Source organism: Haliotis rubra, unplaced genomic scaffold, assembly GCF_003918875.1.
Source record: "Haliotis rubra isolate DU_JTF1 unplaced genomic scaffold, ASM391887v1 Scf74, whole genome shotgun sequence".
Taxonomy (NCBI): Eukaryota; Metazoa; Mollusca; class Gastropoda; order Lepetellida; family Haliotidae; genus Haliotis; species Haliotis rubra.
Genome location: NW_025767457.1, coordinates 1,276,448 through 1,303,326, shown reverse-complemented (window position 1 = coordinate 1,303,326; position 26,879 = coordinate 1,276,448). Strand labels below are relative to the sequence as shown.

Below are 26,879 nucleotides of genomic sequence, written 5' to 3'. Positions count from 1 at the left end.
TGAAATAGCTTTTACAGAGGCTTCCAACACTGCTAATGCGGCAGTATTGGTGAAACTAAACTTTCACTATCCTACCTATAATTTCTGGTCTATGCTACGTCTTGCCATGAGATAATAATAGGGTGTTTCATTCTCTATGGTAATTCCACGAAATCTAGACGAAAGTCTTCCCCTCTGTGTGACCTCCAATTACTACTAATTGCTGTCAGGTTTGAGCCAATTTTATAGCATGCAAACACTGCAATATTCTTACCATAATGTTGATGCTAATGTCATCTCAAGATCTGATTCATTTCATTTACTTTGAAATATTTGTCACATGAGAATATATTCATCTCTTTTCTGTAAGATTTATGTGAAGCATTACAACATTTATATGGTCATACATAGATTTATCGCAGCCATAAACTCTAACTTTGCAAAGGTTGGACAATTGTCTTCTAAGTGAAGAAGGATTCAGTGTATTTCAGAATATTTTTAAACTTTCTCCAAATTACTTCTGTGATGCACAGGTTCCACGATTCAGCTGCTCTCTAAAAGTAACCAACTTTTGATTATTTCTTAGAAAACGGTCGCTTTTATGTGATCCATGCCTCATAGATCTTATTTAACCTGCTCTTTGATCTGCATGTCTGTTGAAAGAGGGAATCAGATGAGCTGGAAATGGAAATTGAACAACATCCGAGTGCTGATGAGGAACATGATTGCAATCACACATCATCATTCAGATTGTTTTCACTGACATTGGACCGGTAACTGAACCGAGGGCATATCAGGGGACAACAACAACCAAAATTAGAGGAAAATCTTATAATGCAATGAAGCCCTATCAAACACTGTTCTAATTTCAACAGCGGAGCGTATTAGTTGCGCTGAGGCCACTCGTGGTTGATTAAAGTTTGGTAAAACCAGTGTCAATTGCTTCTCCACACTGCAATCAAGCCCACATGCAGTGGAACCTTTTCCAGTATAAAATGTTTTAAACTAGATTTCCTTGGTCGATATCCCCATGCTCGAAGATTCACATGATGAAAGGACCTTTCAAACTTCTTCATGTCCCTGCTGCCTATGACCCACTGGGTGTCGTAATTATCACCGTTAGGTACTGTGACACATTCATCCAGCTGTTGTGTTGTGCGTAGCGAAAACACTACGTTGAATGATATCATGAACTACTGATTATACCATTTTCATACGACTGAGCAACGACAATTATTTTCAGAAGAGATTATCAAATATGTTAATCCATGACCTACCATTTCCGTCAGTGAGTAATATGTTTGTACTTTATCAATCGCATCTTTGTGAATGAATTACATTGGGGAACACGGCTCACGTAGTTCTGCCTGATGATTTTAAGCTTTTGTTAGCAATGACTGTTAGGAACCGAACACTGGCTTCCAATGACGTACTTATGTGGAAAATCGAACGCTAAGGATACTGCATGGCAAGCGTTACGAGTATCCTTGAAAAGTCAATATTCGTCCACTGTCAGTGACAAAGGACAAACCGTGTCATAACATACTTCCATTCTCTTCTTGTGATTGATTTTCTGATACTTTATCAGAGGTCTCCTCATCTTCTTCATCTCTTAAATCTCCCAAGATATTTTAGAAAACATGTCACCGTGTTAGTCTCAAATGAAATAGGTTTCGGTTTACAGTCTCATATTTCCAGATATTGGATACATTTTTTTCATTTCATATTTGTGATGGGAGTTTAACACGGAAGTAGGATGGAATGTTTTAAATGTGTACTTTCCTTAAGACATTAATAGAAGTACATGTCTATCAAGTAACCACGTATTCCATTTCAACGTCAACTATGTTCACGATATGGCTGAAATATTGCCGATTTGACGTTAAATATTAACTCACTCACTCGCTCACTAATCACGTTCACCCGAAGTCGTCATCTCACACGTGCATTACGTTTAACTTTCCTCCCACATCAAGGTGCAGTTACCCATTTTGTTGAGTTTCCACACTTGACTCAATATGGTATGGGACGTAATGATGTGTTCGTGGAACCTATAAGGTCACGCCACTTTCCCGTACATTTCAGTTCTAAAGTTTAACAACGGGGCTGGGATAATAGAAAATTATACGAGATCTAATGAAACCCTCTTCATTTCCAGCCAGATTTTTCACAAGATGCCTGCACGATTTGGGTCCTTACTGTTAGAACTGGAGAACACGTCAATTTCAGTTGCAATCGAGTTCAAAAGTGAATAGGTCATACTAATATTGTGGCATGATAATATTGTGACATGACATGTCTAAAGACAGCAATATGTTATCCCTCGTCATTGGTCATATATTCTTACAATCAGTTCATGTGCTTCAGTGACTTATGGTCCTTTCCATCATGCATGAGTGAGTGAGTGAGTTAAAATTTATCGTCACATCGGCAATATTTCAGCCATATCGTGACGAGAACAATGAATTGGTACACATAGTAAGTAATAGTAAATTATAAAAGCCTGCCTACGAAGGACAGTAAAATAACTAGATTATCACAAAATAATTTAAAAACTAGTAATTAAATCTAAAACAGTTTAACTATAGTTGACAATACAATATAAAACCGGGCTATAGATTGCTAACAACTGAAGGTAGATCACCATACTAGGGACCATGGGGACTTACAGTACTTTTGCTTCCTGCATGGACCCTAGCTGGATTTACACCATCCCTCAGCTATTTGCAATTTTGGATATTCAAGCCACAAATTAAAAGAACATATATTCTACGATTAAAAATAACAGTATATTTAAATTTACATTGAATGCCGTGGGACTTACGTCCCCTCTCAGGAGGACAATAATTTTACGCTACTTGAACCCCCTTTGAGGGCACAGCCACTAACAATCTCAGTTACTAATCTAAACTGCAAACAATAAAATATTTAGCTATTTTCAGATCAGTCAAGAAATCTAATTCTTTTAAAAATTCAACTATTAAATGAGAATTAACATTATAAAAAAGATCCTTCAAAGTTTTGACATTGAAATACTTATCCCTTGTGATGGAATATTCAACCATCATGCATGAACGAATATCTCACTTTACCTACAGTTCTGTTATCACTGTCTGACGTGAAACGTGCAAGAAGTAGACTGAGTAGAAGGGCATAGAAAGTAACTTGTTCACTTGTATTTGTCCAATAAAAAACGGGTAAGGTATTTAGCAGCCGGTCGTGAAAGGTGACTAAAGAGAGAAGGCGGTTACACTCGCTGACTTGGTCGATGAAAGTCATCATATTCCCTTTGTTTAGATGATTGCATATCATGTTGATCACTGGATTATCTAGTCGACTCGACGTGTTTGAGATCGACGTCATATGGCTGGTAAAGCGCTAAGATTTTTTGGCTAAGGGTAAACACATTTTTAGTTAGAACTGGACATTGAAATAATTATTTATCACATTGTACCCTAATCGCTACACTTCTTATATATTTCTTGCTCAACGCCCCTATGCTCCAGCTACGTTATGGAAGTTAGAGATAGTTGAGTATTTTTCAGTCACATTCCGAAAAGAGAAATAATTTACTATTTTGATGATTATTTACAACGCTATTTGCGAAAGCAAGGCGTGCTAACAATATTGTTGTCTCTGTTACTTCTGAAAATAGTGTTTCTTCTTTTGTAAAAATTCATGCTGAGTCTGAAATAATGTTCTGTTATCGTGCCATAATATATCCAGTTCTCAAGAGGAAGATACACGGCAATTTCGTGTGCCAGGATCCACACCTGTATTATTTCAAGTTCTCACAACATAATCCTTTTAATTAGAGTTTAAGTTTTCCTCCTTCGGCACAATACCATTTCTTCGCGGTGACGACAGTAACATTGAGAAGTGAAACAGTCATTATGCTTGTTAGTTGTGACATTCCAATCGATCAAGTGCGACCCCAGGCGGGTGTTCTTTCAATCTCTGCAAATGTTGACATTTAGTCCGTCAGGACTGAGAGGTTTGAGACCGGCGTCTGTACATGCAAGTTTCCTTAACCAGCATTACACCTTGGTAGACGCTGTCGTCAGCATGTACTTGACTCTGATCGATCATGTTCTCCACAGATTCACATTGATCGTCAAAATTCCACTATGTGTGCCAATGCCCAAATGGCTGGCAGGAAGGGGAAATTTGTCACATGTAATTTTCTGACCGGTCTCTCAGCTGACAATGTTTTGATTTCGCAGACGAAACAGCCAATGAAACTCAATTTCTGCGTCGTAGGAGTGGAAATGACATGGGTGACGGATAAACCTTACAAAAGTCAATTTCACGAACTTTATCCCTTATTAACTGACTAACAGTGTCTAAGTGAATTTGCTGCTTGGTTGAGGCCCGGTGGACAGCCCACGGCATGTTTCGATGGATGGCTGAACAGTTACTCAGCCATCGAGTTCACTCAAAATCGAGAGACGTATCAAAGGGTATCGTATAAATAGGGAGGATACACACTTTTCAAGTGCATTCCTGATGAAAACAATTCAGTAGCATGTTCCAAGAGACGGGATGCTCTGACCTTGACATTTCCATGTCGTATTTTTCATTAACTATGAAGAACCAGTGCACTGCATAAATAATTGGTTCATGTATAATAGCTTTCTAAGAATCGTGAAGAAGATAAATTAGTATAGTGTTTAAGTGTGATTAAATGTCGTGCGGGTAGAACACTTTCATTTGTTTTGTTGATGAGTGATCACTGACTGCACATTGATCTGGGTTTTTGTAATACAAATTTAGTTGTCAAGTATTTTATGATTACTTTGACACTGGAATATACACACTAAAAAATGTTTAAAAATCTATTAATTACTTATTTTGTTCCCATGCAGGTAGCAAAAGTAATGTAAGTCCCCATGGTTCCTAGTATGGTGATCTACCTTCAGTTGTTGGCGATCTACAGCCCGTGTTTTATATTGTATTGTCTTCTTTAGTTAAAATCTTTTAGTTTGACATGCTAACTTTATGTTAATATATGTGATATTCTAGTATTTTTACTGTCCATCGTCGACAGGTTTTACTCTCCAAAATGTTTTCATTTTTTATTGTATAAATTGTTTTCGTCACGATATGGCTGAGAAATTGCCGATGTGACGTTAAATATTAACTCACTCACCTATTGTGTTCAAACAATCGTTAAAATATGTAACAAAAGTGTTGATAACAGGATTTTTACACAATTACACTTTGACTTGTTGATTTTGATGAGATTTCTTACAAGGATGAAAAAGGCATCACCACAACGCCAAAGAAATCACCTTCCAGTTGAAATTGTACAGCAAAGAGCATGCACTGTCTGGCAATAAAAATCCAGATTACTTTCGGAAATCGGCATTCGTTTTGAAGGTGTTTCAAGGTCAATTTACTACGCTGCGACACGGAACATTGCCATTGAAATAATGCACGCTGGAGATTACCAATTTTCTGTTGCCAGGCGTCTGAATGTTAGTCTGAGCACGATATCTGAGCTTACAATTCGTTACAACCAAATACGCATAACAAATGACCCTCCCTGTACAGGCAGACCTCGAGTCACCACTACAGCCCAAGATCGGTACATCCGGGTACTACATTTGCGTGATCGTACTGCTACGTGCACAGTAGTCAGGGTGCCTGGATTTCAGATGATATCCGGTCAAACTGTACGAACAGGTTGAGAGATATTGGACTGAGAGCCAGGAGGTCCGACGTCGGGCCGTGCGAGGTCGTCACCATAGCGCTCAACGTCTCCGTTATCTAAAATTATCCACTTGTATAGACATTTCCTTCTTCTAAACTGATGCAAAATTTCATTTCCTAAAGTCTATTTCTGGACGAGTTATGCATGTTTGAACATTTTCGCAACAGTTTTCTGGGTTATGCATTTCATTTTTGAATAGTATATATCTAACTCGCACAAGCATTAACATGTCTGACTCTTAGTTTCTCAACTAAGCCTTAAGTGAGTAAGTGAGTGAGTGAGTTGGGTTTTACGCCGCTTTTAGGAATATTCCAGCAATATGACGGCTGGTTATACCAGAAATGGGCTCGACATATTGTGCTCATCTTAGGAATCGACCCTGTGCCTTCGGTGTGACGAGCGAACGCTTCAACCACTAGGCTACCCCACCGCCCCTTAGCTTTAAGTGTGAAACTGAAACACTGCCTCCCAGTTACCACAGTGTAATGATATATAGAGATTACTAAACGAGTGTCTGTCAGATACGAGTTGTAAGATAAATGGTATCTGACAGACACGAGTACAGTAATCTGTTTCTTACACACCATAAAATCGCGGCATTTCATAGTCGAATAGATTTAATTTTCATATTTTCTCATCGTAGTTGCGCAATAATACACAATGCAACATTTATGAATGAGCGAGGTCACTTGGCTTCCTAATCACTACTCATTCCAAAGGTGACCCTCCACAAAAAGTTTCTGCCACATCTTCGCGTCATCAAGGCGATAATGACAATGCAAACTAGATAACATCACAGACAATTGATTAAACACTCTGTAACGATAATGTTGCTATGTAAATGTGGATGATTTTAATTCTTGCAAGCATAAAATATTTGAACGTGTGACGTCATCATGATCGTTTGGTGGCTGTCGTCATCGGGAGATTGTTTGGATATCTCTGCACATTGGGGATTTGTACTTGTGTACCAGTTTACGTTCAATGTTCTATCGACTGGAACCAAAATTATTGAGTGTGTGTAATTAGGTGTACCCCGTGTGCTTGAATGTGACATTGCTGAGGCTACGTTCACTATGAATGTGGGACTACTCTTCTTCGCCACAGCCTTCCCGTTTTCCCAAGCCACAAACTGCCACTTGGAATGATACTGAATTTCCGGAGTTGTGAGTGAGTTGATTACATCATGTATGTTATTAAGACATGAACTTTGCATTATCATGCGTCGGAGGAATATCTTAAGCAATGACTTATGTTGAACATTGATCAACCGTTCACTGTGCATGTTCGATTGAATCGAAAGGACGCGTGTCGCAACTTGCACTCATGAACCCTTGCAAACGTTTTATGTTGTACATTGTTTCAACGAGTGTGTTTTGGTTCTGATTGTGATGAATCACATAGTAGCTCGGAGCTGGAAGTGGATCTTTATCGAAAGAATCATCGTGTGTTTCAGTGAAAAATGTCATCTTGTCATCAGAGAAACCACGAGGCAAATCGATCTCACAATGGACTAAAGTTATCCTGTCGGATATTTTTGTAAGACGATGCATGACACTTGTCGCATCTCTCCAGTAAAATTACCAGTGTTGTACATTTTGAATATTCGAAGGGAATCGCAGCCTTTATCTCTAACGACGATTTTCACATAATTGTTTACACAGGTATCACTGATTGTTCGAGCCATTTTGAATCCATGACTAGAATCAAAGTTTTAATAAACGAATTAGAAAATAACTTGATTCGTGTTATATTTATTCTAATTGTGTTTCATTGTATAAATACCTGTTTATGTTGCAATCGGGAAAATAACAGGTAGGTGTTAAGGTGTTTATCACGAGTTACAGGTTTCTGTTCGATTGAAGCAGGAGTAACGTATCAATGAATTGTAATAAGGAAAGTAGTCTGTCATAATCTGACCCTAGGTCATCACCATGGAGTAGCCAATCACGGGATTAGAAATCGATCTAACACATATGTGTTTTCTCACATGGGTTTCTCACCCTCGGGTGTGTAAGAAACTATATATTGTTATGAAAGTGTGTTTTTTGTAATTTGTATTATCATTAATTAGGTGATAGTTATTATGGGTCACAATGTTTATGGTTTTGAGTGTGGGTTGTGGCTCGCATCGTGCATCATATATGTTCAATGGCAAAAGTATTTTTAGCGGTACGCCTTTTTGATAGCGGTTCAGAGTTGCCTCCCTTGGCAATCTTGTTTATTTACGCCTTTCGTCATGCCGCCTGATCCACATGATTCCATAACATTCGAAGAGAATACTGATGCTGTCTAGCCTTGCTAGAATGCTCGAGAACTGTGTAAGAGCTACATAAAGGCTGGTTGGTGTGTTGTTATACACATCTGTCTACCGTCATCGAGCTGATATACATCTGCCTACCATCCTCAAGTCTTGCCAACATTTAAAGACCGTGTTTGTCTATTCAACTACTGTCATTGTAAAAAAACCTTCAATCAGTATATCTGTTGTCACCGTGAATGTCAAGACTCTGGTGAGTTAATATTTTCTATTTGTGACCCAATATTTTAGATTTGTGACTCAATTACATTGTACTAGATATCTGTATTGTCATTCATTGTAGTTTGCTCATTGTTTGCTCAATATATAATTGAATATTTTAGACTTGTCTGTGTTCTATTTTGCTGGTTCAAAGGGGACTTTTAAACCTTTTGTCACAGCAATTTATTAACCGTAACAATTTTTGAAATATGTGGTAGAACGCATTGATTAGGTGCTGGTACAATGATGGTTCTGAAAGAAGAAGGCATGTGGTCAGAGCGAATCTGGGCTTGGACCCACGACTGGATCCTGTTACATTTGAAGTGTGGGTATTGTAGAACAATTATTTATGTAAAGTAGTTTGCGAATAATGTATGCGTGTGATATGTATAAGGAATGTTTTACAAAAGCACCAAAAAAAAAATGGCCACTTTCAAGCAAGCGTCTGAGCAATCCAGTGCATTGTGCGGGAAAACCAAATTTGCCCACTTTGAAACGTTGCTAAAAGACTATGCTATATAAAATAGCTGAAATAGAATGACCGAATGTCTGCCTTTTTCTAACTTAGAACCCTATTTTGAGTTTGTGTCCGTTTTTTCCCCCGAGGCTATTCAGTACGATTATTTCCTTAGGATCTATGAGCTCGGGAGAATGAAGTGTTCTGCTTTATACAAACACAGCCGGGCGTGTGATTTCATTCTAGTTACGTTTTATCCGACACGCTAAGGTTTTACACTCAGATTCCCATACACAGGAGCAAGCTGAACATGTAGATGCATATTGATTTCATAATATCTTCCTCCTGGAAGACAATGTGTAATCGCACATACAAAAATGTTGTAAAGTAAAACATATATAAATATATCAGAGTCACAGACGGAAATTCTATCGCGGGAGTATATATTCATTTCTTATTAAGTTTCAAAGAGTGCAGAATATTTGTCAGGGTACAGCAGAGGTCTTAAAGTAGTACATGGTTTTGAATTGCTGAGACATTATATTATTTGTAACGTCTGTCAAACTAAAACCTTCTCTTTGATGTCGTTGGTTAATCATCAGTTGCAAGATCGATATGCATTATACATTTCAGTCCAAAGACAAATAGAGCGCATGGAGTCCTATGATGATATCTATATGCTTTACTGAGACATTATAATTTGTGACGTCTGTAAAGCTGAGACCTTGTCATTGTTTCAGTAGATAAATCACTAATTGCAAGGTTGATATGCATAATACATTTCAGTCCCCAAAACAAGTAGAACACATAAACGCTTGCTGCAGTTGCCACTTTACCTTTGTTTAATTGGTCTTTACATTCAGGTGAGGTGAGGTGAGGTCAAATTGGGTTTAACGTCGTGCCTGAGAATATTTCGCTCATATGACGACGTGCATGCGTGTGTATGTGTATGTGCGGCTGCTTGTACTAGCCCAGACTGAAGCTGGTTTTATAGTGCTAGCACACTGAGATACCATGCCGCAGTGAAGCAGGAATACCCCACTCAGACACATTATACTGACTCCGAGCCGACCAGTCCTTGTTGTACCCATTAATGCCGAGCGCCAGGCAGGGACCAACAAGTACCTTATTTTAACCTCTTTTGGTATGACGCGGTCGGGGATTGAATCCGCGACCTTCCGCTCTCTGCTCTAACCACTACACCACGGAGGCGGTCCCTTTACATTCAGTCATATCATGATATATAGTGTATTGTGTTCTTGTAGCCCTGTATATTAATACCAATGTTAAGTAGAGGGCATGACATCAATATCACTCAATATGACCATAGTAACGAAGACCCTTTAAATGAAATGTCGTACCGCTAAAAGAGCCCTTGTCACCATCAAACACTTTGCTGCCTCAGGCCCTATGCCATAACGAAAATCTTCAAGTTGATATGTTATCAGCATACCATAACACAGGAATCAAGATAGTGAGCACATAAGTGACATACACTTTATCTTTATAGTCTCGAGAATTATGGTCTACTTGATTTGGTCTTTCTAGTGGAGGCCGAGACATTTGAATGTTTCCTGGTTTTCAAGATCATTTCAGTTTTGTCATTTCAGTTTTGCGAACAGACGTATCATGTTCGAATAACCCGACTGAAGACAGAGACCCTTCTTAGCCATACAATACATATTTTAAGCAATGTAATGTGCAGCTCCAGCGTTCCTTGAACTTCAGTAAACTTTAAAATACCGACGTTTTGTGACAAGGTCTTCAGGAAACATATCACCAAATATGGTTGTGAACCATTGTCCCTTGCCCTGAATGCATGTGTTGATCAAACCAAACTGATTTATGACGTCAACTGCGACCATTGCAGGTGTCCACAGCTTCCCTTCCGTGAAGGGTAAATTATACTTCCATTCAATAAAACTGACTCGACAAAAAGACTAGGATGCACCTGTGATGAATGTTAGACTTCATTACCACAGGGTGTTCTATTTGGGGCGTTCTACTTACACATTTATACATGATGTGGAAACTGGTCTGATGTGACCAGCTATCTGTACACAACCAGCGAGATTCATTGGTACAGTTTACATGTTTTACATAGCCATGTTATTACAATGCATGCTGGCGTCCTCCAATGTCTTTAACCATTGACTTCTGCCTCTGATTTAAGGTCTTTACTAGAAGCACTTTCTCTCTTAGCAAAGAGGCCAACGATGTTTCAGCTATACCTTATATCCACTTGAATGATTTATATTTCCTTTTCTGGTGATAGTGTCCTGGCTTTCATGACACGTTGGTACAATACCTCTTTGAAGATATACTTTGACAAACGATTCTTTGTCGTAGTGATATTGATAAATACAATACATATATATAGATGCATATGGTTGTCATTTGCAGGTTTTGATGAGTTTGGATAAAGTGAAATACCTGATAAGTAAACAATTTTGGCGAGTCCCTTGAAATGTTACTTATCAGGTTTCTACTGTATATCCTCATTTAAAAAGTAATCCACAGAATCATGACAGTATTGTGTTGACGTAGACTTTCAATAGCTGCCGCTACCTCCAATTTAAAATGTCTGCACTGAATTCACCACATCGTTTCCATGGACGATACATGATCACTACTTTAGTTATCCATCACAGACGTTGATACATTAGGTCTTTCAGACGATTCCTGTTTACTCAGTATTCGGGTAAGTGCTGTTAATTGACTGCTTCTTGTTAAAGCTGAGCCATATCAGACTATGTTAGAGCAATACAACCCCATAACTCGTTTAGTGTCGTTTACAAATCACTATATTTGACATAAAGCCAAGGCACATATTAAAGATGCTATATCTATTTCAGAATCTCATCATGTAGAACAACGGCAAAATTGGTGTAATTACACATTTATTTGTTAAAACATGAACTAAACTAATCATACCCTTCGGATGCCACTATCCTGGATCTTCAAACGTTCAACACAGTGACAACGACAATTGAAACATAAAAACCGGCGATTAGCAGATGTTTTTGAGTTACACACGTGTGTGAAGATCTCATGTTTCTGCCAATCTTTTCAAACTGCTACCTTTGAAGACATGTTTCTAATAATGGGTTCATCAAGACATGGCACGCTAATTGGCCCTCCCGTGAAGATTCACGAATCCCTTGTCATCCGGCCATTTCACAGTTCCGTGTTGAAATACACTGACGTTAACTCAAGAGGAGTCGTTCGATCAAACAAGACCCAAAATTGACGTGCATTTGATAATGTTGTGTTATAAAAGGTTTCTCAGTGATCTAGTCCTCATACAGCAGCGTCCAGGGGCCCGTTTCACAAAGCGATCGTAGCGCTACGACTGTCGTAAGTCTATGATAAAGTATGGGAGTTACGATCACCTTATTGCTACGATCGCTTTGTGAAACGGGGCCCTGGTGTGTCATTTATAAACACTATTGAGCTTAAGAAATTACGTTTTCACAGGTAGCCATGGCATTTTTAGTTTTGTTTTCTAGCGGAAAGGAAATGCTTGTTAGGAACAACGACAGAATACATTGCATCATGCCTCATTGCACAAATGCTTCTCTTAACAGCACGATTCCCAGATTCAGTCTGATTAAAATATTGTACCTTTCCTAGCTACGCTCCCTATTAAACGATGTGATCGTTTTTTGACCTGGATCATTTGAGATTCTCCTAACACATAAACATGACAAACTGTGAGTCATCAGTATCAATACTGTCTGACCGGGTATAGTAAACAAACGAAAAATGGATATAGTAAATATGGGATGCTATAAGTAAATCTACCAACAAATACAACGCATATGGTCCCCACTGCTACATGTAGTGGTCAGTGAGTCCTTGATTCATGATTACACCGGATCTCATTCCAAAATGGATAGTGTGTTAAGCTGCGGTACAGTCATATAACAGAGAACACGGAGGTAACTAGAGCTCCCTGATCTTCCCTGTAGTCAACTGAAGAGATTCATTGACTGTTCACACTAATCCCATGAGTACTGGGAGAACCCCATCCATTAACTCACCTAGCCATTGATTTGACTAATAGCTGAGCTAGTTGAGCATTAAGTGTACTTTGAAATGCTACTAATCATCTATCGTAGGGCGGTAATTAGAAGGTAATTTTCTATCTGATGAAAACATTTCCTGTAATTGACCTACAGGAAATAAACATGGCATTACTCAAAGAACAATACCTCTACTTTCTTTAGATAGATACGTTGACTTCATTTAGATGTTCAATAAGCACAATAATGACTGCACAGAAGGTAGGCCACGTTTAGACTTTACTTTAATGATGTCTTCATTACTTTAACATGGGTGTGATTAATGTAATGTGCACGTTGTCAAGGATACACGTTATTTCTTTCAAGTAATTGTACCTTCACATGCACAGGTACACAAAGGATTGTGCCTGTGGATCTCGAGTACTTTTCTTTAAACATCTGCTAAATATGACATCGTTTATATTTCAGTAATGGCGTCGAGCACCTGATCCTGAAATCAACACGTGTTTGCACCATTGCTGGTTGCATCACAAGGTTCTATAGTCAATATATCCCTATGTTGTACATCAAATGTACAATGCCCATATGTGATACTACAAGATCTGTGTCCCTAGTATGGTGATCTACCTTCAGTTGTTGGTAATCGATAGCCGGGTTTTTATGTTGTATTGTCCTGTATTGTAATACATGTTTTATGCTTAAATGCTAGTTTTAACTATCTATCTGTGATATCCTAGTTGTTTTACTGTCCTTTGTTTGACAGAATTTACAAAATAATTTGTTGTTTTTTATTATTGCAGTATAAATTGTTATAGTAACGATTTGGCTGCAATATTGCCAATGTAACTCTAAATCTTAACTCACACACTCTCTCACTACAATATATGTTCAACCATTCTGTTTGAAAATCGTGCAGTTTTCTAGTTTGCACCTTCTGAATAGATAATATTCTACTTTTCCGAAGGTTTATTTACATTTTCCCATTGAAAAACAGAATGTGATCATGAGAATGACATAGAATGACACTTTCTCTGGAAGATAATAATAAGTCATCTTCTATAGCGCACAGTCTCCAAACACCAAGTGATTGTTCGCGGCATTAATCAGAATTAGAATAATCAGAATTATTCCTCGTGATTCCTCACCAGTCTCCTCAAACATGTTTGTAACATAGACGATAGAGAATATAGTTACCCTGAGGGCAGAAAGTCAGTGATCACTTGACCGCATCATACTTAACAGTTAGTATGACATAGTATTTGTTGTTGCCGTACCTGGCATGAATGGATGAAATAATGATAAGAGGTAAATCCATGTAGCATGATATTACAGTGAGTGAGTGAGTTAATATTTATCGTCACATCGGCAATATTTCAGCGATATCGTGACGAGAACAATTAATACTTATATTATAGATCAATACAATTTGAAACTAAAAGCCTGTTGACAAAGAACAGTAAAACAACTAGTGTATCACAGATATCCATTTAAAACTAGTAATTAAAACTAAAACTTTTTAACTAGACAAGACAATGTTAAAACAGGCTATAGATTGCCAACAACATGAGGTAGATCACCATACTAGGGACCATTGGGACTTACAGTACATTTGCTTCCTGCATGTACCCTAGCTGGATTTACACCATCCCTTCAGCTCTTAGCAGTTTAGATACAGTTAGCCATATATTAAAAAGACACATATTCTACGATTAAAAAGAGTGGATGGATTTAAATAGACTTGGAATGTTTTGGGACTTACGTACCCACTCAGGAGAACAAAACTTCTACAATACTTTGAGTATATGGCATGATATTTCAGAGGGCTAGCACACTGAAAGCACATTACAACCTGCAAACGAACGCACGCACATACGTGTTCATCCTCTATAAGTAATCATGCGTGCAAGGTATAACCCATTTTCACACAGGAAAGAGATTCTGGCCTGATCATTATAGCACCTTCGCTTTTCTTCAACAAAATATATCACCCAATGTTAATGACGCATTTGAGGGAGTACCTGAAGTATACAGGGAAAAGTCAATTACACAGATTCAGAACCTTCCCTGTAAAATATTATATTAATTGAAAATTAAATGGGGTACTAGGTTGACATGAGGAACTCCACGAATCTATGACTTACAAAAAGATGTTTGTTTACGTAAAACAGTTGTCACAGGGTGTGGCACGTTTTGAAGATTTGCGAGCATCAAATACCATTTAACTCCGCTAAAACAATCCATTGCAGCATACCCTCACATTTCCTCTGCAATCACGATTCACTGTAAAACGAACTTGTGGAACGTGTTCAGCCCTGTCACTGACATGCTGTAGCGTTGCTGCACAGGGAATGAATCCGGACAGGGAGAACAATTCCGGTTTTGTTTTGTGATCACGAGCACGACTGGTCTATGCCAAAATTGATATGATTACAAATATTGATATTACCATTCGCACCCTGACAGCTGTGCGAGATTATAGAGGCATCATGTGCACGTTTGAGACGATCTCGAAATAATATAATTTCTTTCTTCTTGGAAATGTCAAAGTGACTAAACACACCCGTGTGAATGTGATGCTATGATATGGATATCGATTTCACGTGAATGGTATCTTATTCCCCGCTAGTTAGACAAGTCAGACAAAAGATGAACGCTATAAGTGAAGGTCTGTTTCAGAAATATATGTGGCCAAGTCCTTTCAATATTCAAGAGACAAATGTGCTAACACGAGAGTAGGTTGAACGATTTTAACATCAGCATGTATTTATTACCAACAGTCAAGAAGTGATAAAACCAGTTGTTCGACAAAAAATGAGAGAATGAATTGCATCAGCAGTTAATTGTCACAGTAATACAACGTTTGCCAGCACAGTGGGTACAGTATGCAGGGCACATTTCTGCTGACCAAGCTGTATATTGCTGATAGCGGAGTAAAACCATATTCATTCACTCATACCATCCGGACCAAGGCCAAAAATACGAGGGGGTATCAAAAGTTCCAATTATCACCAAGAACTTACTGAGCAATCAGGATAAAATTTTGACTGTAACATCAGTGATCCCTATCTAGTTAATGGACCAAGAACTATCTACTTCACTGAATTCAGACTTGTGCTAGTTGATCCTACACACCAGTACCCCCAAGTATGGAGAAGATTGAGGCGTGCAGTGTCATTAAGTTCTTGCACTTGAAGTGCTGCACTGCAAGACAAATTCACGATGAGATGAAATCTGTTTATGGTGATGATAGCTCATCCTATAACACTGTTGTGAGATGGAAAAGGAATTTCCAAACCAGTCACATGTCCCTCAGAGATGAGCCAAGAAGTGGACGCCCCTCACTTACTGATGATATGGACTGCGTGAACAATGTCGAGGCGCTGGTTCAGGAAGATCGCCGTGTAACAATACAAATGGTTATGCATGAGACCGACTTGAGTTATGACAGTGCATGGAACATCTTTCATAACCAACTGCACATATCCAAAGTGTCAGCATGCTGGGTTCCTCACTTACTGACTCCTCTTCAAAGACAGGCTCGACGGGACATGTCACGACAGGCATTGGAGCTTCTGGAGCAGGGTGAAGAGGATTTCTTCAGACGTCTTGTAACTAAGTGACTTTTTCTTGTTCCCAGCGATGAAGAACCCACTTCGTGGACGTCATGGCAGTATAGTGATCTGCCTTCAGCTGCTGGCGATACTCAGCCCTTTTGTATATTGTATTGTCCTGATCGAAATCTAATTTTAGAGATAGATGCTAGTATTAATTCTTGTTGCTGTGATAATCTAGTTGGTTTTACTGTTCCTCGTCGATAGTTGTTTTTGTTCATAATCTAACTGTATTTATCATTTATAACTAGTTTCAGTCACGATATGGCAGAAATACTGCCGATGTGACTATAGATTTTAACTCACTCAGTCACTTTCATGTCTCTTGAGATTCTAGGTTAAGTGTTTTAAGATATCATATACGCTAAATATACCTATGAATGGCACATCATACCATGCCTCTGGAATATCTAAATAAAGAAATGGTCTTCAGAAGTTGAGACTGCAGTTGAAAACACATTGACAACCATCAGAGCATTTAACCTTTGTCGACTCTAGTTGATATATTTGAAATCGAAAGGCAAACAATAGTCATGATTCTTTCTGTCTTTTGTTTTATGATTGAAGAATAGAGTGGGTTTACGAGAAACAAAGTCCTGTCTGAGATGCTCATTTTAGCCAGTTTTTTGTTTCTTTTATTCCTTACTTGGATGTGGGGTTGACAAACACAGCAACACCAAGAGGAATCGACATCAACTGAAACTTTACATTTATGGTCTTTGGAATAAGTAAAACGAAATATTTTGCACCACCAAGTATTTTTCCTTACGAAAATATGTCAGCAGACCCACAGTTAAAACATCCTTATATAATTTTGATGTTTTTTCAGTCGGAATTCTTAACTGATAAAAACGGCCCAGCTGAGAGGTGTCTTGGGGCACATAGGTTCTTGTGACGTTGTGTCCTTATTTTCAATTTTTGAGGTTCAGTCGAACATGATATCCCTGCCAACATTTCAAGCAACTTTGCACGATTCCTGTTTAAATTTATTTGATTTGAAATACAGTGTTCAGGGTCTTATTATGCATAGACAATAGTTGATGGTGGATACAAGGAGGAAATGTCCTTATTTCACACCTTATATAAGAAACTGATGTTCGATGCTTATACCATACGTGCCAAGGTTATTTGTCCAGGTGGACTTTTTTTGGCAACACCAACGGTTTCATAGTGATCATGGACACTGTCACTTCTGATCAAATGGTTACCACTGACCACACCATGTATTCTGTCTAATTAAACAATTTTCATCCATTCACTTAGTGATCAGTTTGTCTTAATCATTAGCTGATATTTCTTGAGCTAAACAGCTTCTAATTACGTTTTCGTTCATCTGTCTCACTAGAGCCCTATCCACCTTAGTTTTTGACACGACCTTGGTGTTTTGAAATGCAGTTCGTTGGTGGAATTTGAGTGACTGTCATAAATGTCAAGCATTCAACACTCCAGGTTTACAGTCAGTCAGTCCTCGTAGATATTGGAATTTGATAGGTGCACTCTTCATAGCCATATCTGTCAGCTGATTCAGCGATTTATAACATTAATCTATTTATGTCCCCCTGAAATAGCTTTTACAGAGGCTTCCAACACTGCTTATGCTACTGAAACTAAACTTTCACTAACGTGGTAATAATAGCAATAACTGTTGACCTGTGCTGCTTTTGGCCATAGGATACTTAGAGGGTGCTTCATTCTCAGTGAACATAGTTCCCTCTGTGTGACCTCCAATTCCTGCTAATTGCTTTCCTGTTTGAACCGATCTTATATCATGCAAACACTGCAATAATTTCACCATAATGTTGATGCTCATGTCCACTTTAGATCCGATTCGTTTTATTCCCTTTCAGATATTTGTCACATGTGAATATTCATCTGTATTCCATCAGAGTAATGTGAATCATTACAACATTTATTACGTAATACAGAGACTTATCGAAGTCATAAACTCTAAGTATGCAGAGGTTGGACAATTTTCTATTTAAAGTGAAGAAGGATTTTATGCATTTCTGAATATTTTCAAACTTTCTCCAAATTACTTCTGTGATGCACAGGTTTCATGATTCAACTGATCTCTAAAAGTAACAAACTTTAGATGATTTCTTAGAAAACGGTCGCTTTTATGTGAGCCATGCCTCATAGATCTTATTTTCCCTGCTCTTTGATCTGCATGTCTGTTGAAGAAGGGAATCAGATGAGCTGGAAATGGAAATTGAACAACATCCGAGTGCTGATGAGGAACATCATTGCAATCTCAAATCATCATTCAGATTGTTTTCACTGACACGACCTGTATCAGAACCCAGGTCATATCAGGGGACAAAAACAACCAAAATGGGAGGAAAATCTTGTCATGCAATGAAGCCCTATCAAACACTGTTCTAATTTCAACAGCGGAGCGTATTAGTTGCGCTGAGGCCACTCGTGGCTGATTAAAGTTTGGTAATACCAGTGTCAATTGCTTCTCCACACTGCAATCAAGCCCACATGCCGTGGAACCTTTTCCAGTATAAAATGTTTTAAACTACATTTCCTTGGTCGATATCCCCATGCTCGAAGATTCACATGATGAAAGGACCTTTCAAACTTCTTCATGCCCCTGCTGCCTATGACCAACTGGGTGTCGTAATTATCGCCATTAGGCACTGTGGCACATACATCATGCTACCGTTTAGTGCGTTGCGAAAATATGAGGTTGAATGATATCCCATTTTTTAAAAGGAACCACTGATTTAATCAATTTTATACGACTTAGCAACGAGATTAGTTTTCAGAAAGATTAATAAATATGTTAATCCATGAACTACAATTTCCTTCAGTGAGTAATATGTTTGTACGTTATCAATCGCATCTTCATGAATTAATTAATTTGTGAAACACGGCTCACGTATCTTAATGATGTTACGCTGCTTTTTAGCAATGGCGTGTGAGTACCAAACACTGGCTTAACATGATCTACCTATGCTGAAAATGGAAGCTAAGGATGCCGCATGGCAAGCGTTCGCTACTACTACTGGACTACCCCACCGTCCGTAGTGTTCCTGTGTATGTATACTTTTGTGACATGCGGCCTATAGATAAATCATGGTGAAAATGTATGTATGATGTATAACAATAAGTAATAACACACTTATACTTTGACGTGAGAAAGTCCAAAAGGATTTTTAAGTAATAAATGAATGAATCCATAAATAATGTTCTTAAAAACCACAAACTGAGCATACATCGACAACAATTGAAATGTTTATTCTCTCAAAATATCAATACACTTTGGAATATGTACATTTCAGTGCAAGAGATATTAAAACCCGTACCTCACTCATCTAAAAATATAATGAGTAAACGGTAAGTGTAAATCAATCTCTATGTCATCCATTTACCAAAATGAATGATCATTATGTTTCTGTTTGAAGTCCCCATTCTCCCTGACGTTGATTGCTAAATACCCTATTGTTTGTTTTTCTTCTGTAAGGTGACAGTAGGTTGGTATTGTATCCACCAGTTTATTGAAAACATCTCTGATTCACGCTCTCACCATCCATGCATATGTTCCAGTATTAAAGAATATGGTATCAGGCCAAAGGAAATAAATTCAGTCCCTGTCGTCAGAAAGGTACCTAAATACAATCTCAGGCAAAACAAGTGTCAGTAATTATTAACATATTTACATTGTCGAGTTGAGAACAAGTCGCCGGTAAATCTTCCTAGTTGCCATTTACTGTACATATATGGCGCTTATTCTCCATACAAGTATCCTTGAGAAGGTCAATATTCGTCCACTGGCTGTGAAAAAGGACAATCCGTGTCATAACAAACTTTCATCCTCTTCTTGTGATTGATTTTCTGATACTTCCTCGGAGGTCTCATCATCTTCTTCATCGCTTAAATCTGCCAAAATATTTTTAGAAAACATATCACCGTGTTGGTCAGAAATGAAATAGGTTTGATTACAGTCTCATATTTCCAGATGCTGGATACATTGATTATTTCATATTTTAAGACGGAAATAGGATGGAATGTGTTAAGTGTGTAATTTCATTAAGGCATTAAAAGGAAGCCCATGTCTATCAAGTAACCACGTGATCGATTTCAACGTCAACTATTTTCTCGTCACGATATGGCTGAAATATTGCCGATTTGACGTTAAATATTAACTCACTCACTATCAAGTAACCTATGAGGTTTTGCACCACTAGTTACTTTCATCCAAAGTCTTCATCTCACACGTGCATTACGTTTAACTTTCCTCACACATCAAGGGGTTCGATCCCCGACCGCGTCATACCAAAAAGACGTTAAAATATGGTACTTGTTGGTCCCTGCCTGGCGCATTTGGCATTAATGGGTACAACAAGGACTGGTCGGCTCGGAGTCAGTATAATGTGTCTGAGTGGGGTATTCATGCTTCACTGCGGCATGGTATCTCAGTGGGCTAGCACTATAAAACCAGCTTACGTCTGGGCTAGTACAAGCAGCCACACATTTACATACACACGCATGCACGTCGTCATATGAGTGAAATATTCTCAAGCACGACGTAAAACCCAATTTCACCTCACCTCACCCACATCAAGGTAACAAAACGTGATGTAATCAAGCAACTCACTCAACCACTCACTCATTCACTCACCGCTGTCCGAGTCCTCGGATTCCTCCGTTTCAGTGACGTCATCACTACTGTCGTCATCTGATTGAGTTTTCATTGAGTCCTGAACTTCACCAACTGGCTGGTAACCCTTTCGTTTGTTATCTGAAAAAAAGTTAAAAGATGCGATTACAAACAAAAGTATAGAGTGAATATTATTACATTCGTCATGTATATTACAGTTGACAGTGGACATCATTACATTTACGATGTGTATTACAGTATAGAGTCGAAATTACATTCGTCATGTATATTACAGTTGACAGTGGACATCATTACATTTACGACGTGCATTACAGTATAAAGTCGATATTACATTCGTCAAGTATATTACAATTGACAGCGGACATCATTACATTTACGACGTGCGTTACAGTATAGAGTCGATATTACATTCGTCATGTTTATTACAGTTAAAGGTGGACATCATTACATTTACGATGTGCATTACAGTATAGAGTCGATATTACATTCGTCATGTATATTACAGTTGACAGTGGACATCATTACATTTACGACGTGCATTACAGTATAGAGTCGATATTACATTCGTCATGTATATTACAGTTGACATCATTACATTTACGACGTGCATTACTGTATAGAGTCGATATTACATTCGTCATGTATATTACAATTGACAGTGGACATCATTACATTTACGATGTGCATTACTGTATAGAGTCGATGTTACATTCGTCATGTATATTACAGTTGACAGTGGACATCATTACATTTACGATGTGCATTACTGTATAGAGTCGATGTTACATTCGTCATGTATATTCAGCAGTTACCCATTTGTTGAGTTACAACACTTGAATCACCATGCTATGGAATGTCATTATATGTTCAGGTAACCTATAAGCTCACGACTCGTGAAGATCCGGGGTAGAATAGGTCTTCAGCAACCCATTCTTGTCATAAAAAGCGACTATGCTTGTCGTAAAAGGCGACTAACGGGATCGGGTGGTCAGGCTCGCTGCCTTGGTTGACACATGTCATCGGTTCCCAATTGCGCAGATCGATGCTCATGCTGTTGATCACTGGATTGTCTGGTGCAAGGTATAACCCATTTTCACACAGGAAAGAGATTCTGACCTGATCATTATAGCACCCTCGCTTTTCTTCAACAACATATATCTCCCAATGTTAATGACGCATTTGAGGGAGTACCTGAAGTATACAGGGAAAAGTCAATTACACAGATTCAGAACCTTCCCTGTAAAATATTATGTAAATTGAAAATTAAATGGGGTACTAGGTTGACATGAGGAACTCCACGAATCTATGACTTACAAAAATATGTTTGTTTGCGTAAAACAGCTGTCACACGGTGTGGCACGTTCTGAAGATTTGCGAGCATCAAATATCATTTAACTCCGCTTAAACAATCCATTGCAGCATACACTCACATTTCTTCTGCAATCACGATTCACTGTAAAACGAACTTGTGGAACGTGTTCAGCCCTGTCACTGACACGCTATAGCGTTGCTGCACAGGGAATGAATCCGGACAGCGAGAACAATTCCGGTTTTGTTTTGTGATCACGAGCACGACTGGTCTATGCCAAAACTGATATGATTACAAATATTGATATTACCATTCGCACCCTGACAGCTGTGCGAGATTGTAGAGGCATCATGTGCACGTTTGAGACGATCTCGAAATAATATAATTTCTTTCTTCTTGGAAATGCCAAAATGACTAAACACACCCGTCCGGAATGTGATGCTATGATATGGAGATCGATTTCACGTGAATGGTATCTTATTCTCCGCTAGTCAGACAAGTCAGACAAAAGATGAACGCTATAAGTGAAGGTCTGTTTAAGAAATATATGTTGCCAAGTCCTTTCAATATTCAAGATACAAATGTGCTAACACGAGAGTAGGTTGAACGATTTTAACATCAGCATGTATTTATTACCAACAGTCAAGAAGTGATAAAACCAGTTGTTCGACAAAAATTGAGAGATAATGAATTGCATCAACAGTTAATTGTCACCGCAATACAACGTTTGCGGGCCGGCGGCGTAGCGCAGTGGGTACAGTATGCAGGGCACATTTCTGCTGACCAAGCTGTATATTGCTGATAGCGGAGTAAAACCATACGCATTCACTCATACCGTCCGGACCAAGACCAAAAATACGAGGGGGTATCAAAAAGTTACAATTATCACCAAGAACTTACTGAGCAATCAGGATAAAATTTTGACTGTAACATCAGTGATCCTTATCTAGTTAATGGACCAAGAACTATCTACTTCACTAAATTCAGTCTTGTGTTGATCCTACACACCAGTACCCCCAAATATGGAGAAGATTGAGGCGTGCAGTGTCATTAAGTTCTTGCACTTGAAGTGCTGCACTGCACGACAAATTCACGATGAGATGAAATCTGTTTATTGTGATGATAGCTCATCCTATGATACTGTTGTGAGATGGAAAAGGAATTTCCAAACCGGTCACACGCCCCTCACTTACTGATGATATGGACACCGTGAACAATGTCAAGGCGCTGGTTCAGGAAGATCGCCGTGTAACAATACAAATGGCTATGCATGTGACCGACTTGAGTTATGGCAGTGCATGGAACATCTTTCATAACCAACTGCATATATCCAAAGTGTCAGCATGCTGGGTTCCTCACTTACTGACTCCTCTTCAAAGACAGGCTCGACGGGACATGTCACGAGAGGCATTGGAGCTTCTGGAGCAGGGTGAAGAGGATTTCTTCAGACGTCTTGTAACTAAGTGACTTTTTCTTGTTCCCAGCGATGAAGAACCCACTTCGTGAACGTCATGGCAGTATGGTGATCTGCCTTCAGCTGCTGGCGATACTCAGCCCTTTTTCATATTGTATTGTCCTGATCGAAATCTAATTTTAGAGATAGATGCTAGTATTAATTCTTGTTGCTGTGATAATCTAGTTGGTTTTACTGTTCCTCGTCGATAATTTTATTTTCCATAATCTAACTGTATTTATCATTTATAACTAGTTTCAGTCACGATATGGCAGAAATACTGCCGATGTGACTATAGATTTTAACTCACTCAGTCACTTTCATGTCTCTTGAGATTCTGGGTTAAGAGTTTTAAGATATCACATACGCTAAATATACCTATGAATGGCACATCATACCATGCCTCTGGAATATCTAAATAAAGAAATGGTCTTCAGAAGTTGAGACTGCAGTTGAAAACACATTGACAACCATCAGAGCTTTTAACCTTTGTCGACTCAAGTTGATATATTTGAAATCGAAAGGCAAACGATGGTCATGATTCTTTCTGTGTTTGTTTTGTGATTGAAGAATAGAGTGGGTTTACGAGAAACAAAGTCCTGTCTGAGATGCTCATTTTAGCCAGTTTTTGTGTTTATTTTATTCCTTACTTGGATGTGGGGTTGCCAAACACAGCAACACCAAGAGAAATCGACATCAACTGAAACTTTACATTTATGGTCTTCGGAATAATTAAATCGAAAGATTTTTCACCACCAAGTATTTTTCCTTACAAAAATATGTCAGCAGACCCACAGTTAAAACATCCTTATATAAGTTTTTTCAGTCGGAATTCTTAACTGATCAAAACGGCCCAGCTGAGAGGTGTCTTGGGGCACATTAAGTCATCTAGTCCTGGGATATACATTACAGACATTAGAAAGACTTCAATCAATGTCGTGAGCGTCACCATGCTTAACTGTACACTCTTTTCTCTGCCCGATGGCTTTGTAGAGTCTGGACATGAACAACCTTATTGGGCCCATCTGTGCCATTGGGGCGCCTTTCCGTTTAAACAAGAATATCCAGTTACACTACAACTAAACACTACGACCTTTACTTGGCAAGGTGTTAAAATGATGAGTGGTTTTGTGATCATTTGCAACGGGCCTCATTTGTTAAACGTGAATGTATTTAGTTTTGTGTGTACATCAACGCACTCCTGTTTCCTGTCCGTTCTGGAGGGGATATGAGTATCAGTTCATAATTATGAACTGATGATTATTAGAAGAGAGTGTATTGTTTTCCCAGGAGATCACAATGAGACCATTCTTTCAAAGAATGCTATTCCTACAATAAGTCAAACCTCTGTAGTCATGTAAATTTCAGTTGTTGGCTAAACTTGCATTAAACTCGATTATATAGTGTGTCCTTGAATGCTGATTTAACATTTTAAAATGATCACAATCGAGTTTTATATCTATCCTTTGTGAACAGATTTGTATCAAGTATGACTAACTCATTCTCTCACCACAAGTGAAGAGAAACGGGAACTTCAGGTCCACATATTCCCTGGTAAGATGACCTAGCTTGGGTTACTGGTGATCTGTAGTCTGTACGCTTTCATTAGTAATTCTGTTGCATATTCATGTGTCTATAAAGTTTTATCAAGTTTGTTTCATTCTAAATGTGATAGGGGCGGTGGGGTAGACTGGTGGATAATGCGTTTGCCCGTCACGCCGAAGACCCGGGTTCGATTCCCCAAATGGGTACAATGTGTGAAGCCCATGTCTAGTGTCCCTCGTCGTCATATTGCTGGAATATTGCTAAAAGCAGCATAAAACCAAACTCACTCACTCTAAATATGTGATACACCTCACACTATTTCATACAGTAGGTTCTTGTGACGTTGTGTCCTTATTTTCAATTTTTGAGGTTCAGTCGAACATGATATCCCTGCCAACATTTCAAGCAACTTTGCACGATTCCTGTTTAAATTTATTTGATTTGAATTACAATGTTCAGGGTCTTATTATGCATAGACAATAGTTGATGGTGGATACAAGGAGGTAAAGTCCTTGATCATGGACACTGTTACTTCTGATCTAATGGTTACCACTGACCACACCATGTATTCTGTCTAATTAAACAATTTTCATCCATTCACTTAGTGATCAGTTTGTCTTAATCATTAGCTAATTTTTCTTGAGCTAATCAGTTTCTAATTACGTTTTCGTTCATCTGTCTCACTAGAGCCCTATCCACCTTAGTTCTTGACACGACCTTGGTGTTTTGAAATGCAGTTCGTTGGTGGAATTTGAGTGACTGTCATAAATGTCAAGCACTCAACACTCCAGGTTTACATGACCAGATTTCCATGTGAATAAAAACTATCACAGTCAGTCCTCGTAGATATTGGAATTTGATAGGTGCACTCTTCATAGCCGTATCTGTCAGCTGATTCAGCGATTTATAACATTAAACTATTTATGACCCCTGGAATAGCTTTTACAGAGGCTTCGAACACTGCTTATGCTACTGAAACTAAACTTTCACTAACGTGGTAATAATAGCAATAACTGTTGACCTGTGCTGCTTTTGGCCATAGGATACTTAGAGGGTGCTTCATTCTCAGTGAACATAGTTCCCTCTGTGTGACCTCCAATTCCTGCTAATTGCTTTCCTGTTTGAACCGATCTTATATCATGCAAACACTGCAATAATTTCTCCATAATGTTGATGCTCATGTCCACTTTAGATCCGATTCGTTTTATTCCCTTTCAGATATTTGTCACATGTGAATATTCATCTGTATTCCATCAGAGTAATGTGAATCATTACAACATTTATTACGTAATACAGAGACTTATCGAAGTCATAAACTCTAACTATGCAGAGGTTGGACAATTTTCTATTTAAATTGAAGAAGGATTTTATGCATTTCTGAATATTTTCAAACTTTCTCCAAATTACTTCTGTGATGCACAGGTTTCATGATTCAACTGATCTCTAAAAGTAACAAACTTTAGATGATTTCTTAGAAAACGGTCGCTTTTATGTGAGCCATGCCTCATAGATCTTATTTTCCCTGCTCTTTGATCTGCATGTCTGTTGAAGAAGGGAATCAGATGAGCTGGAAATGGAAATTGAACAACATCCGAGTGCTGATGAGGAACATCATTGCAATCTCAAATCATCATTCAGA

The 26,879-nt window shown here is 38.5% G+C and overlaps 1 long non-coding RNA gene across 1 annotated transcript; it reads right to left on the bottom strand.

The window, feature by feature from the left end:
• Window positions 1-15,799: 15,799 nt before the first annotated feature.
• LOC124259874 lies at window positions 15,800-23,372 on the bottom strand. Its single transcript, XR_006893942.1, has 3 exons — window positions 23,321-23,372; window positions 20,915-20,916; window positions 15,800-15,882 (listed from the first exon to the last, which is right to left on the bottom strand). It is a non-coding gene; the product is annotated as an uncharacterized LOC124259874 (long non-coding RNA).
• Window positions 23,373-26,879: the final 3,507 nt, after the last annotated feature.